General features: G+C 44.9%; 1 protein-coding gene across 25 annotated transcripts in view; it reads right to left on the bottom strand.

Moving 5' to 3' along the window:
• Window positions 1–15,792, bottom strand: part of TRERF1 (transcriptional regulating factor 1) — a 318,184-nt gene that overhangs the window by 186,751 nt on the left and 115,641 nt on the right. The window lies entirely within an intron of this gene.

Below are 15,792 nucleotides of genomic sequence, written 5' to 3' on the forward strand. Positions count from 1 at the left end.
AGTCGTGTACGACCCTCAGCGACCCCAAGGACTGCAGCCTACCAGGTTCCTCTGTCCATTGGATTTTCCAGGCAAGAGTACTGCAGTGGGGTGCCATTGCCTTCCCCAGTAGACTCAACTATTTCCCCCTTAATTTATCAGTACATCTGCATTATAATGCAACCCTGTATTTTTAGTTCTGTAGGGTTGATTATTCACGGCTGATCATTTGGCTAGTGGCTTTTAGAAGCTTATTATGGCCCCAGAACCAGAAGACAGGAGAGAGGAAATGAAAGGCGGTGAAACTCAAATCGGTTGGTGTTGCTACTTTATTAGCTGATGAGATGCTAAGATTGGGGCAGAGAGGGTGGCAGAGGGTGAAACCCCTGGTCTGGAGGGCAGAGGCTCCCTGCAGGCATGTGTCACCATATCTCCACATCTCACATCCCTGCGTGCTGAGAGTCTATCAATAACTTCGTATAACTGGCCTGTCCCTATCGAAGAACTTACTCCCTAAACTCTCTTCCTTTTTTCATATAGAAAAACCAAAAGTCACAAGGAGATTCAGAGCTAAATGAAGCTCTAAGGCCTACCTACAGCAAATCCTTGGCCTCCTGGAGTCAGAGGACAGGCCTGCCCTGACTCTGAAAAGCCTGAAGATGAATTCATTTAGGAAAATGTTTAGAAAAGAATGCTGGGAGGAGCCGAAGCCACTTCCTCATCAACCTCGATGTCCTCCTCCCTCCCATCCACACACATGAATTATTGCCAGCGGGCCTTCCCACTTCCCAAAGACCCACAGATCCAGGAGAAGTTCAACACGCTGGCTCTGAGCCACTGGGTTCACCCAGGGTCCCCAGGGACCAGCCACCCCGCAGCCTCTGAGTGGTGACGGGAGAGCTGACTCCAGCCCAGGCCCATGGACCCTTCTTCCTTCTAGCCCATCTGTATCCTAGCAGCCTCTCCATGACTATGGATGAGCAAATGAATGCCATCCACCCATCACTTGAACCGAAAACTAACAGTCACTCAAGGAGGACCACACTCCTCATTTCTCCTTACAAAGTCACTCCTCCAACCGAACCGAACAAAAAACACACCTCACTGTCCCCTCTCGCTCTTCTCCTCTCCAGCCTGCCTCCTTCTTCCTTCCGCCCTGGGTACTGGCAACTGGCGAAAAGCCTTCACTGCAGGAAGGCAGGCGTCCCCTCTCTGGCTGACCACACACTCTCCCTCGGATGCACCCTGGGAGGTCTGGGACTGCTCCCCTCGACTCTGTGGGCTTTGGGACATCCTAAGTGAACCAACCACGCAGAAAAAGCCAAGGAGAGGGGGCCGGCGGGGAGCTGCCACCGCCGCCTCTCACTTTCCTCAGGGCCTGAGCGCCGTCAGATTTTGAAGCATAATGAGTTTTGTTTCCTAACAGTCTTAAATGAACTGGAAGGGGGAAGGGGTTGACAATGATAAAAATCTTAATTAAAAAAAATTCCTACAGGCAAAGAGACTTTCCAGATCCTAAGATGTGATGAAAATCTCTTGAGTTGGGGGCTCTACAGAGGACCCTCCCCCGACAACCACCCAGCATTCAACATACACCTATAAGGACCTACTATGTGCCTGGCATGATTCGGGGTGCTTAGGATACTGCAGAGAACACACACACAAAGATCCTTGGCTTCCTGGGGGCTCATATTCTAGGAGGGAGGAGGGGGCAATAAAGATACTTAGCAGGTAAACAATACAGAGAGCTTCCCGGGTGGCTCAGTGGTAGAGAATCTGCCTGCCATGTAGGAGATGGGGTTTGATTCCTAGGTCAGGAAGGTCCCCCAGAGAAGGAAATGGAAACCCACTCCAGTATTCTTGTCTGGGGAATTCCATTGACAGAGGAGCCAGGGAGGTGGGGAAGAGTAGGGGGAAGGAGGTGGGGAAGAGTGAGGGGAAGGGGTGGGGGAGGGGAAGAGGGTGGGGGAGGGGAAGGGGTGGGGGAGGAGGGGAATGGGGGAGGGGGAGAGGGGCCCTACAGTCCATGGGGTTGCAAAGAATCCAGCAGGACTGAGCGACTACACAACAACAACAAACTATCTGGAAGGCTAGAAGGTTAAAGAGCCTGCGGATAAAAGAAAAAGTCAAGGAGATAAAGAGGATGGAGACCTCAGCGGTGAGGGAAGCCTCAGTAAAGAGAGACATCTGAGTGAAGACTGGAGGAGGAAACGGTGAGCAAGGCAGATGGGTATCCAGGTTCTGGAAGAGCCATCCAAGCAGCGAGGGCAGCCTGGGCAAAGGCCCTGAGGCAGGAACACGGAAGGTGCATCCAAGGAATAGTCAGAGAGTCACTGTGGCTGGAGCGAGTGGGCAGGTAGAGAACAGTAGAACATCCCATCACAAAAGCGGGGGGAGGGGGCAGGGTGTCACCAGACCATCTGAGGACTTTGGCTTTCACTGACTGAGGTGGGGGCCACTGAAGGTTATGAGCGGGGGAGGGACAGAGCCCCTTCAATTCCCTGTTACACTGTCATTCCTTCCTGGTGACCTGCTTGAATATATTTAATAAACACATCTCTTCTGCAAAGCCCTCGCTGATTAATCACTGCAAGTTATAAACTCAAACCACTCTTAAAAAACCAGCAAACCCAACCCCTACCTTTCCCTCAAATCAATATTAGACCCAAAGGGAAGGAGAGTCAGAAGGTGAGGGAGGGGAATAGGACCAGGAAAACACAATGACAAACAGAGAGAGGCAAGGAGAAAGAAGATACACGTGGGAATGAACACGAAGTTCCAAAGAGAGGCTCCAAGACAAAGGAACAGGAGTCCAGCTGCTCCTAAGGTCCCTTATTCTTCATCTACTCCATCCAGTTTATAAGGTCCACAGCACCAGTGCTTAAGTTTTCCAATCCCTGCTGCCCTGTGGCCGCCCTGACATTCCCATCAGTCGGGAGCCCTCTCTTTATACATCTTTACTCTATATCCTGATATTCAGGGAAGGAAGAGACAGAGTCCTTTACTCTTACTCTCTAACCTGCAAAGGCCCAGCAAATACTAGCCCAAAAGGTAGAAACAGAAACTCCCTTGTAGGGATTTCCCTGGAGGCTCAATGGTTAAGAATCCTGGCCATGGCAGGGGACACTGCATTTGGACTGAATTCAATCCCTGATCTGGGAAGATCCCACATGGCATGGAGCAACAAAGCCTGTGCGCCATAACTTGAGAGCCCGTGCTCTGCAACAAGAAAAGCCACCGCAGTGAGAAGTCCGCGCATCACAAGCATCACAACCCATGCTTGCAACAACTAAACAAAGCTCAGGCACAGCAACGAAGACCCAGCACAGCCAAAAATAAAATAATAAATTAATTTTAAAAAAGAGACTCCCTTGTCATTGAATCCACACCAGATCCCCAAAAGATTCACTACAGGCCACTGCTGCTGCTGCTGCTAAGTCGCTTCAGTCATGTCCAACTCTGTGTGACCCCATAGATGGCAGCCCACCAGGCTCCCCCGTCCCTAGGATTCTCCAGGCAAGAACATTGGAGTGGGTTGCCATTTCCTTCTCCAATGCATGAAAGTGAAAAGTGAAAGTGAGGTCGCTCCGTCATGTCTAACTCTTAGCAACCCCATGGACTGCAGCCTACCAGGCTCCTCCGCCCATGGGATTTTCCAGGCAAGAGTACTGGAGTGGGGTGCCATTGCCTTCTCCGACAGGTCACTAGGCAACCTCAATCAGCCGATCTACAAAGTGAGCGGCCACCACAAAGCCCGAGTTCCAGGAGTCACTTCTGTCCATGGCACCTCCTTCCCCAAACTGTCCCCACATTCACACTCATCCCCCAGCTACCACACGGGAGAAAAAAAATAAATGCCTAATTGTAAGAAAAGGCTGGGGAAGCCCTGGAAAAGGCCAACGTTGGTAGAAAGGAAATAATAAATTACAACAATTAGCTCAAGGTGGTACAGTGTGGTGGCTAAAAGCACCAGCTCTCGAGCCAGAACGCATGATCCAACTCTGCCACTGAAGAGTGCGTGGCCTTGGACGAGTCATCTTGTGAACTTGGGTGAGCTACCCATCCTCTCTTGCCCCAGATTCCTCATCATTATTAGTTCCATTATGGCCCTAGGACTATTAGGAAAACTAAAGTTAGTGTTATATTAAAGCATGTAAAAGAATGTTGGCACACGGTAAGCATTACAGGAATATTTTTAAAGAAGGGACGTCCCTGGCTATCCAATGGTTAGGACTGCGCACTTTCACTGCCAAGGGCCTGGGATCAATCCCGGGTAGGGGAACTAAGATCCCACAAGCAGTGCAGCATGGCCAAAGAAAAGAAGGAAGGAAAAACACGTTTTTAAAAAAGGATAGCTTCTTTCTAAAACATCTGAAAGAGAAAAAGACTAGTTTTATTTCCGTACCTGACATATACAATCAATACTGATAATATTTTCAACTCTGATCATTCCCATCCCATACTTTTAAAATAGTAATACAGTACTACGGCACAAAGATTGCACCATTACTTATATATGAGCTTAATGGGAAATGACCTAAGTGTCTGACAATAGAATGGTCAAGCAGATTATAAAAGCTGTAAGAAGGGGTTCTGTGTAGATATTAAAAATCACCTAATGATTTTTTTAAAGACATGGAAAATACTCATAATGTCAAATAATAAAGGATACAAAAATTAGCCTTTGCTTTCTGCTATTATGACACGTGTCTGTGTGCATGCTCAGTCACTCAGTCATGTTTGACTCTGTGGCCCCATGGACTGTAGCCCGCCAGCTCCTCCGTCCATGGGATTTCCCAGACAAGAATATTGGAGTGGGTTGCCATTTCCTCCTCCAGGGGATCTTCCTGACACAGCGATGGAACCTGCATCTCCTTTTCTCTTGCATTGGCAGGTGGATTCTTTACCACTGAGCCACCTAAAAAGCCTCCATTATGACATAACTTCCAGTAAACTGTCCTGTACAGAACAACCATGAAAACCACTGTAAATAAAATGTAAACCATTGTAAATAAAATACAAAACAAAACAATAATAATAACTGCTGGTGTGGCACAGGAGTACAACGAGGCAGCTAGGACTTAAGAAGCCGAGCTCTTAGGAAAGGGACGCTTCTGAGACGCATATTAGTACTAATGCTTCCCCTGAGGACGTTTGCCGATTTGGTAGAAGCAACATTAAGGTGAAAGAGAAGGCAGCAAATTAAAGCTTGCAGCAGCTTCCTCCCTGGACTGAGAAGACAGAAACTGGAGTTCAGGGCCATGACAATAGCCAGGATTTGAGAGGCCAAGATTCCAGACAAAAAGAACACACATAAGTGAGCCCAATATTCAGCAGCAGTTTCCCCTCAAGGCGTTGGCTGACACCTAACCCAATGTGTGTACAAGGCTAGACGCTGGGAACCTAGCAACAACAAGCTATTAATAGGGGTCCAGTGGTTAAGGATCCACCTTGCAATTCAGAGGGCACAGGTTCAATCCCTGTTCTGGGAACTAAGATCCCACATGCCACAGAGCAACTAAGCTCTGAGCCACAAGTACTGGGTTGGGGGTTGGTTTCAGCTATGTGTCAAAACTAGAAAGTCCATATGCCACAGCTAGAGAGTCCATGCACCGTAAAAAGATCCCGCATGACGCAATAAGACCTGACGTAGCCTAATTAATTTTTTTAAAAAGAAGAAGCTATTAAAAGACTTAAAAGGTAGGTAGAGATTTTAGTAGTTTCACAGGGGCAGGAAGACAAAATCTGGAGATCAGGGCCTATGAAGAAAAAGGGACCCTAATAAACACCCACCTTACAAGTAAGGGCAAATCAGAAATACCAAGCTTAAATGAATCAAGGTGATACAGCCTGAGCCTCTATATTTTCCACGTAAAATGCCCAACATTCAGACAAAAATGACCAAGCATGTCAGGAAAAGGCCCAAACCAAGAGAAAAATACAATCATTAAAAATAAAGATATATTTTATCATAAATCAAATATTTCCAACAATAAAAACAAACTTAAGAAGTAAATAGATGAGTTTTATAGCAAAAAAAGAAACAAGAGAAGAGATAGTGGATGAATTAGAAGATAGAACAGTAGGAAAAAATATTCATATTACAGCACAGAAAAAACAAGAACAAGCTCACGGGGCATGCAGGACACCATGAAATGGTCTAACACGTACAGAGGTCTAAGATGAGAGGAATAGCGGGGCAAAGGAATATTTGAGGAACTGCCCAAGGCTTTTCTAAAACTGACCAAAAAAACACCAGCCCATGAATTCTAGCAGCTCTCCAAACTCCACAGGGCTCACACACCAAGAGTACCATACTTTTATGCACAGCATAGTAAAACTGGTGAAAACACAGCACCGAAGGTGGGAGGAAATACGTTCATTTCAAAGGAATCACAATAAAACTGCCAGATGACATTTTAACAGAAATGAAGGAAGGCAGAAGACAATGGAATGATATCTTAAAAGGACTAATTCTATACCTGGTGAAAATATCCTCCAACTATAAAGGCGAAAATGACATTTTCAGACAAGCAAAAACTGAGAGAATTGTGACACCAGCATACACACACATATACACATAACAAGGGGGAGTTCTCCAAATAAAAAAAAATTAATCTGTGAGGAAAGCATGTATATGTTTTTACAGGGAGAAATGAAGAACACCAAAAAAAGGAAATATGTGAATTAATCTAAAACACTGTTGACTTTTAAAAACAATGGGATTAAATTCTTATGATAATTTTATATTATTTTATAAATAACATATTTACATATTTAACTTAAATATATATTAAAATATATCTATTTGACCTAAATTTATATTTGAATATAAATATATTTATTTTATATTTAAAATATAATGTATTTATTTTATTTTAAAAATATAGATATATTTATTTTATATTTTAATTATGTTTTATATTACACTACAATAATTTATAGGATAAAATTCTTAGGAGAATTAAAATCACAACAAGACTTCAAAAGGAATATAAAGAAGGTATAACAGTCAAAGCGTTCTAAAGAGCTTGCATTGCCCAGAAAATGGTGAAATGATCACTTCAGGGTAGATTCTTAAAAAAAAAATACAAAATCACAGACAAAGCATTCAACTGTGCAAAGGTGTATCTATTGAAAAAAAAAAGGAAAAAAACACCACTTTTTAAAACAGAGGTTCTACCTAGACGATGGAATGAGGTTCTACCTAGACGATGGAATGAGGTTCTACCTAGACGATGGAATGAGGTTCTACCTAGACGATGGAATGAGGTTCTACCTAGACGATGGAATGAGGTTCTACCTAGACGATGGAATGAGGTTCTACCTAGACGATGGAATGAGGTTCTACCTAGATGATGGAATGAGGTTCTACCTAGATGATGGAATGAGGACTGGTTTTCATTTTCTTCATACTTTGTGGCATTTTCAGTAGAACAACTTTTCCCCTCAATATCTAGTTTCATATAACACTAGTCAGTATTTTCTTATACTTGCAGGGGGTAAAAGTAGCCTTCATTTTCTTATAAAGATTTAAAAAGAACAAATTTCTAGAAAATTGGACCAAGATCCTGTATTTCTTCAGTCAATTATTAGCAACATTTATTCTAAGAATGCTGCTTGTCTACTGACCAACTATTTGACATATCCCGTGTCCTGGGCACAGAATGACTACTCATGCTAGGTTTGGTGAGAGACACCACATCTAAGTCCTTCTCGATAAGCACGAGGAAATTCTCTCTTCACTTCTGAGAATAACTCGGGTCATCTGTTTGGTCTTCCATAACAGAAATCCAAAGAGCCTACTAAATTAACAAGTAACAGTCATCAAGCAAGAGGCAGTTCCACTCCACTTTGCAGCAAGGAAAAAACTGAGCCCCAGAGAAGGAATGCATATTGTTTACAGAATAATTCATGTTACATAAGAAAGACCATTTTTTGAAAAACAGTAATATTAGGGTGGAGGGGATGCAGCATACTCTCGTATGCTGGTAGTAGGAATGAAAATTAATTTTATAACTGTGTGAAGAACAATTAGGAAATATTATCAAGAACCTTAAAAAACACCCACTCTCCTTAACACAGTAATTCTCCTTTCCAGGAATTTAGCCAAAGAAAACAATCCAAGATGTGATCAAAGATCTATGTATATCTATGTTCCATGATCTATGTTCATCAAAGCACTATTTATTGTATAATAAATGATAAATTAATAATATAATAAACAATATTAACAATACATAATAACAAATGAGAAGTAAAGTAAATCTCTAATAAAAATGACTAGTTAAGTCCGGGGACCCAATGCCTGGTATACAGTATGTGCTACATAAATATATATTGAATACAGAATCCAAATAAGAGAATACTAAACAAGTGTTTCAGAATAAAAATGTTTCCCAAGAATATTTAATGAGCTAGATATTAAAGCATATGCAAAATAACCCCAATACTACTTTTAAAGCACAATATCATAGCTAATGCTTCTTGAGAATTTACTCTCTGCCAGGCACAGCCCCAAATGTTTTACACGTACCATCTCATCTCATCTCAACCAGTCCTAACAAGTTGTTGTTGTTGTTTCCAGTAACTGAAGGATCCTGGATTCAAACCCAGGCAGTCTGGGTTTGAATTTATATTAAGAACTTATACTCTTAATATACTCTTAGCCACTAGAGTACACTCAAAAAAAAAATACTGGATGGAAATTACTAAAATGTTAATAAGAGCGAATTAAAGAGAACTTAACGACAATTTTTATTTTGTTCCTTAGACCTGCCGATATTTTCTAAATTCCCTATGATCACTATGTTCTATTTACAGCCTCTTTTTCCAAAACAAAGTCTTATGAACTCTTTTCATTTACCATTTACACAATTTCAGTGAAAAAGTCTTAGCTCTAACAAAGCTTTGAATCATCTTTTTTTTTTTTTTTGGCCCTTGCAGGGTGCAGGATCTTAGTTCCCCAACTAGGGATCGAACACATGCCCCCTGCAACAGAAGCTTGGAGTTTTAACCACTGGATCACCAGAGAAATCCCTGAATCATGTCTTCTCCAGGCCTTACAATCAGGAGCCATGACATTCTGATCAGAGAAGAGGGACGAGCCTAGACTGTGGACTTCTATTCCACAAATACAGGTTACTCTCTGGCTGCTGAGGTGCTGATTTTTACATATATTCTGCTGTTAATCTTCCCAATGGCCCTACCAAGTAGATGTGACTATCTCAGGAAATGGAGGTTAAGGAAGGTGAAGTGACTTTCCCAAGGTCATGAACACCACTCCAGCTCTGGTCAAAGGTCTGTCCACCAACCATCCCTCACAATCACGTAGAACAATTGGGGCAGAGCTGAGAGCATGTCCAGGCCCGATCACTACATCCCTTGGTACCTCCATTCCCTCACTTGTATGATAGGGATAATAACGCCTTTCTCACAGAGTTGCTTTGAGGCTTAAATGAGGTAATATATGTAAACTGGTGGCGTGTATTTGCGCTTATTAGGGAGCTGTTACACTCTGAAATGCATCCTGCCCCCAAACGTGCACAATGTGAGGTCACCACAGCTTCATCTACTGAAAGAAAAGAATCCTCTTATGCTTCTCTAAAGCCTACCATCCTGGTTCCCTCTTAACTATCTCAGAGACTGGACTGATCTCAGTTACATCCCAGGCTCCTTTTCAAAACTCTCTACACAGGCTTCTTCAGTTTAAGCCCCCAAAAGTATCCTCAGAGAAGAACCTGGCACGAGTCTGCAAAAACAGAAAGGCTGAAATCCCAGCCTCGGAGCCCTGCACTTCTACTCGGATTTGATCACAAACTGAGGCTTGGGATGACCCAGAGTGAGACGTTCCCTGGAGGGACATGAATAGGCGGGCATAGGGCAGCAGGGGAGGGGGAAAGAGGACAGCCACCAACCAAGCAGAGAGTGGACGGGGGTGGGGGAGGGTCCCAGTACGTGGCAGGGGGCCTCAAAAGCAAAAGGGGTGCAAGGACCCAGAAGAAGAATTCTTCTTGCGGTCTCCCTTAGAACTGGAAAGGAGCGTCTAAAATGGAGAGACACCCACTTCTCCAGTGGTCCAGGGTTAAGACTTTGCCTCTCAATGCAGGGGGTGTGGGTTCAATCCTTGGTCAGAGACCTAAGCCCCACAAGCCTCCATGGCCAAAAACCAAAACACAAAACAGAAACAACACTGTAACGAATTCAGTTCACTTCAGTTCAGTTGTTCAGTCATGTCCGACTCTGTGCGACCCCATGAATTGCAGCACGCCAGGCCTCCCTGTCCATCACCAACTCCCAGAGTTCACCCAAACTCACGTCCATCGAGTCAGTGATGCCATCCAGCCATCTCATCCTCTGTCGTCCCCTTCTCCTCCTGCCCCCAATCCCTCCCAGCATCAGAGTCTTTTCCAATGAGTCAACTCTTCACATGAGGTGGCCAAAGTACTGGAGTTTCAGCTTCAGCATCATTCCTTCCAAAGAACACCCAGGGCTGATCTCCTTCAACAAAGACTTTAAAAATCATCCACATTCAAAAATTTAAAAAAAAAAAAAAAAAAACTTTAAAAATAAATAAAATAGAGAAAGAAATGGTAGAAAGCCCTGACTCGGCAAGATGGCAATGCTACTCTTTCCGCATCACTGCCGCAGCCCGGAAGTCCAGACCCTTAGCCCTCTTACGCCTGCACTTCCAACATTTTCCTAACTGCTCTCTCTCGGCCTGCAGGCTCAGCAAGGCCAGCCTGTCTTTCCACACCTCTCAGGGTAATTTTTCTAATACATAAATCTGATGTGGCCCCATCCCAAACCCTTCAGTGACTTCTCTACTGCCGACAGGGTCAAGATTAAGTTCCAGACCATGGCACTGAGTACCCCCTGCCCAATCCTTTGCTTATTCCTCCAGCCTCTTCGCCTGAAATGTCATTAACTTCTTTGTGCCAGGCCTCACCTGGGGTCTAGGTATACAGTGATAAGCAAGACATGACACAGATGAACAAGACCCAGTTCATGCCTTTAAGAAGCTGAAAGTCATGCTGGGGAGATAGATACATGAGGGGATGCTGTAACCCAGACGGACAGGGAGACGGAAGTCCTGCCTGTCTGGGGTGTTTAGGGAATGCCTCTGGAGGAAGTGGGAGTGAGCCAGGTGAGGGGCAATGGAAAGAACATTCCATGCTAGAAAAAGCCTCAGAACACAGTTTGACAGCACTCTCCTGACAGAACTTCTCCACGAGCAGAAATGTCCTACATCCATGCTTTCCAATATGGCAGTCACTAGCCGTGGGTGGCCACTGAGCACTTGACATATGGCTAGTGCAACTGGGAAACTGCATTCTAAATTTTATTTATTTTTAAATTAATTTAAATTTAACTGGACACAAAGAGCTAACTGGACACACATGCTGCACGGCACAGTTCCAGAGCATTCAACTAAGGGTGATGTGAAATGAAGTTAGATGGGTAAGCCTTGAAACAGAAGTGGCACTGCAGTGAGGCCAGACTGTATGTGGCTTCCTATACTAAGCAAGCTGCAGCGGTCCCCTCCCCCTGGTCTAGCTGTAAGCACCCCTTGAACCCACACAACCCACCCACATACCACCTCTCTCTGAAGACTTCCCTCCTACTTACTATTTCTGAAGTTTTGTCTTTTTCTAGGGAGGCATCACTGTGTATCGTCATACTTCTATGTTCTATATATGTTCTTCTAACAGTCCTCCACTAGACTTTGAGCACCTTCTCTTACTTTTCTAGTACATCCAGCCACTGGAACAATCCCAGCACACAGGAGATAATCAGTAAATGCCTCATAAACAAGCGAGTTATCAGGTGTTGGGGGGGGCGGGGGGAGCGGGGCATTCACCTCTTCTAACAAAGACGTGAGCCCCTAACGTGACCTTTCTTAGAATGCCAGCTCTGTCCAGGAGGGCACCAGCTCTCATGATCGCCCTGAGCACTTTACCCTTACCAACCATCAGCATGCCTCGTGGTGGCTCTATTTTCCCCAAATTCCTAGAACCCAGACGCCTGTACAAGGACGGTGATGAGCCAAATTTTAAAGGCGGCGTGGCCTAGCGATCAGGAGCCAGTCTTTGGAGTCAGTCCTAGGTCTGGAGACCAGCTGGGCAACTAGCCCCTGAATGTCCTGAAATGAGTTACTGAGCCTCAGTTTCTTTGAGTGTAAAGTAGGCATCATGTCTGCCTCTTACAACTGTGCAGATGACACTGACACTCTACACAGTCAGCTCTCTCTAAGCTCTCTCTAAGCAATAGCTACCATTCCTAAAGCCATGTGGAACCCTCACTTGGGTTCCCTGTGGCATGTGCAATTCCTGAGCCTCTCAATTGGCTCTTCACGATGCTCCCCCAGATGCAAGGGATATAATCCAATCTCTGACTCACAACACAGTTGCCAAAAATCTCCTCAAGTTCCCAGGAGAAATTTTATTTTAATTCCCTCTAACTTTAAAAATTAAACAGTCTTCACAGCATTTTGGGGTGGCAGGGGTGAGGACGGAGACCGTGAAATCCAACAAGCCGCTTCGAAAAGGTTACAAACTGATTGGAGAAAGAAAAGGAGAAAGAAGCTGGAGGGGGTGGGGGGGATGGGGACAATCCCCTGAGTTTCTGCTATTATTGAATACCCCAACTCTCAAAGCAGCCCAGCAGCCCCCTCCTCCACGTGGGCTAAGCTCCGTTAATGAGAAAGCGGAGCTCTGCCTACATTACCACAATAATGATTTCCCCGTTGCATTTTTACATGCCTGCTGCTTTATCATAGCAGAAGTAGACATATATTTTCAATAAATCCCTTCTCTCTCCTTCCTCCTCCCCAACTCCAGCTCTCCCAGTAAATGTCGCTCCCTCCGCGCCCTCCCCCACCACAATCCCAACCCCGGAGCACAATGAGTTCCACTAATCAAAACAGAAAGAAAAAGAAAAATGGAAAAATCACAGCTGCTGAAAAACAGCATTCGCTACAAGTCAAAGCCCTCCACATTTTTTCTGCAGGCAGCGTTTACTTCTTCAAGGACACAGCACCCCTCCCCTATCAGAAATCTTACGTAGAGTTGCTCCAAGGGGAGGGAGGGGGGGTGGTGAAGAAATCTAATATTCACTCTTTCCTATTTTGACTAAGCCAGCACAGACAGAAATATAGATAAGGCCTTGAATAACTGATTTAACAAAATGTCACTTATTAAAAGAGATGGGGGGATGGGGCCACATTTGCATTTGAGAGCTCAGTTAAACCATCCCACTAAAGCCTGCCAGGCCAGAAAGGCAAGGGGGAAGCAAACATTTCTCTGGTCTGGTCTCCTTCAGGGGCTGCAAGAGCTGACCCTGGTGGCATAGAGGCCGGAATTTCTCCCTCCACCAAGAACTGATGGGGAGAGAACCAGAGAGGCAAAACCGAAGCAACAAAGCAGCTGGAAGCATTTACAGTGTACTGTATTAACCAGCGCCAGGCTCTGCGCTAGGCGCTGGGGGTGCAGAATTGAGTGGTGACCCAGTTCTGGCCTCCCCAGGGCAGTCTAGAAGGAGTGAAAGACACGCCCAGTGGTCAAGATGACAACAGTCCTGCAAGCCAAGGGCTGCAGGGGCCCAAGGGTATGCCCCCCTCCCCAACCCCCGCAGCCCACCCCACAGTTTGGCCCAGGACCAGGCACATGGAGCCCTCAAGAAAGACTTCAGGAATGAGGAGCTGCACTGTGAAATTGTCTGAATTCCATGCTGGTCTTTAGAGACCAGCTCAGACCCTTCAAAAGGAAAGAGGCCACCAAATGTCCTTACCTACCCTGGCTCCCCTTGAAAACCCCTCAGCTCACGTGTGTTCCCCCAATTAAAACACAGAAGTGGACACGTCCCAGCACTTGAAAATCAGCTCATTATGGGTAGCCTTCAGTTGAATTTTAAGGGAGTTGGGTATCTCCCATTGTGATGACAACAGAGGGAACTCAAACGACCCTCCTACTAAAACTCCTTGGGTATTGACTCCATTATTTTTTTCTTTTCCTTTTTTAAAAAGCTTTCAAAGAAGTGGGACTGGAGGTGGTTTCCCAAAGATGAGGACTGGCTCTCAGGGCAGCCTCTGTTAAGACAAAGAAACCCTAGGGGCCCTCAGGAAGCCTCCCCAGGTAGCAACCTGTTCTGGGCCCAGTTGTTCAAAGGCAGAGCCTGCAGACTGAAGGCCAAGATCTATTATAGAAATGACCACGGAGGGGCCCCATAGAGGGGCCAGGCTGAAAGTAGGAGGTCGATGAAGAATAGCCACTAGATCTGTTAAAGTCAAGTTTTTTGGCTTTCATCACGAAGCAGACTTAAAGCTATGTGCTACAGCACGAGCCAGACGATTGAATTTTTTGAAAAATGTAATGCCCAAAACATGCTTAAGTCATCTGAATATTTCCAGCTAAGGTCCTTGGAGTTCTAACCCCCAAATTCCCAGAGGATCTTCTTGGCTTCCAGGATCCTTAGCATTTACTCTGTACCACACCTCTTATTGAATACTATATAGCATTATCTGTTTGAGGGTACACAAAATTTGGAGGCCATTCAAATTCTGGCATTAAACTAGAGCTTTGGATGCTGGCTGGACATGTGACTCTGGGTTAATCACTTATTTATATTTTTTTCAATTCCACTTCTTTAGCCTCACTTTCCTCAGCTGTAAAATTAAAGTAAAAGCTACCTCCTATGGTTGCTGCAAGACAGTTAAAAATAAGACATGCCTAAGAGGCTCTGGACCTGTAACATGATAGGTAAACACTAGTTATTACAATGACGTCATCCATTTCCTCTCTCTCTCTGATTTCTCGTTGATTATTTTCCCTCTCTATGAAACCAAACTGATATCGGTTCTACTGATCTCTCATAACTGACAACTCGTGTTTATTTTACAAATACAGGAAGAAGTCCCCTTATCCACAGGTGTGCAAAATCTCACTAACTTCTGAATCTAGGAGATGGGTACAGTGGAGTTCATTATACTAGTCTGTCTGCTTTTGTGTGCGTTGAAGTGTTTTCATAGTAAAAATTAATTCTAAAATATATAAATAAAGCCTCAACCTCTGAGGCAGAGGCCAGGGGTCTGATTAGTAAGAAGCACCAGTTACTTTTTAAAACTAGAAATGACTTTCCAGCATACACAGTAAGACTGAGTGCTAAGGACTGTTTTCAGGTAGACTCAGCTTTATGGAACAGTCCTCATTTGCAAAACAAATTCAGAAGGTGAATGAATCACTGCTAAGACCACTGGACCACTGCTGGCGTTCTTCCCTGGGTTCAAGGTTCCCCTGTACCAAATTCACAAAACAAGTTCATTTGGCCCTTTGAGTGGGCAGGTCTCAAATTCTATATATGGAATCAGACCGTGAACCTATAAAGACTGGCATTTCACAGCCAGCCCTGCTGATGCCAGCTTTCCGGCAGTAAGAGCAGTTTCACTGAAAGAAATCACAGAGGACTTGAAAACCCCAAACAGAAAGCGGCTCCCAGCAGGGAGCAAGAGTGAGAGTGGACACAGTGTACCGGGAGGGGGGGTTTCAGCAGAAGCTTCGGAGAACCGAGGGAAGTTGTTCATTGGTTGTCAGGTTTCACATCTAAAAAGAGATCCGGCTGAAGATCACTGCACCTCGCTGCCGCCCATGTGCCACACCGCTTACAGTTTACATCGCACTTTGCGTACATTATCTGATTCCATCCTCACAACTCTCACAGAAGAGGCGGCAGATGGTATCACCTTCTTCTTACAGATGCGGAGACAGACTCGGAGGCTGACTTGTCCAGAGCCACACGACAGGGCTGAACCCCCAACCC

Source organism: Bos grunniens, chromosome 23, assembly GCF_055505025.1.
Source record: "Bos grunniens cultivar Pamir isolate PY7600 chromosome 23, Bosgru_T2T1.0, whole genome shotgun sequence".
Classification (NCBI taxonomy): domain Eukaryota; kingdom Metazoa; phylum Chordata; class Mammalia; order Artiodactyla; family Bovidae; genus Bos; species Bos grunniens.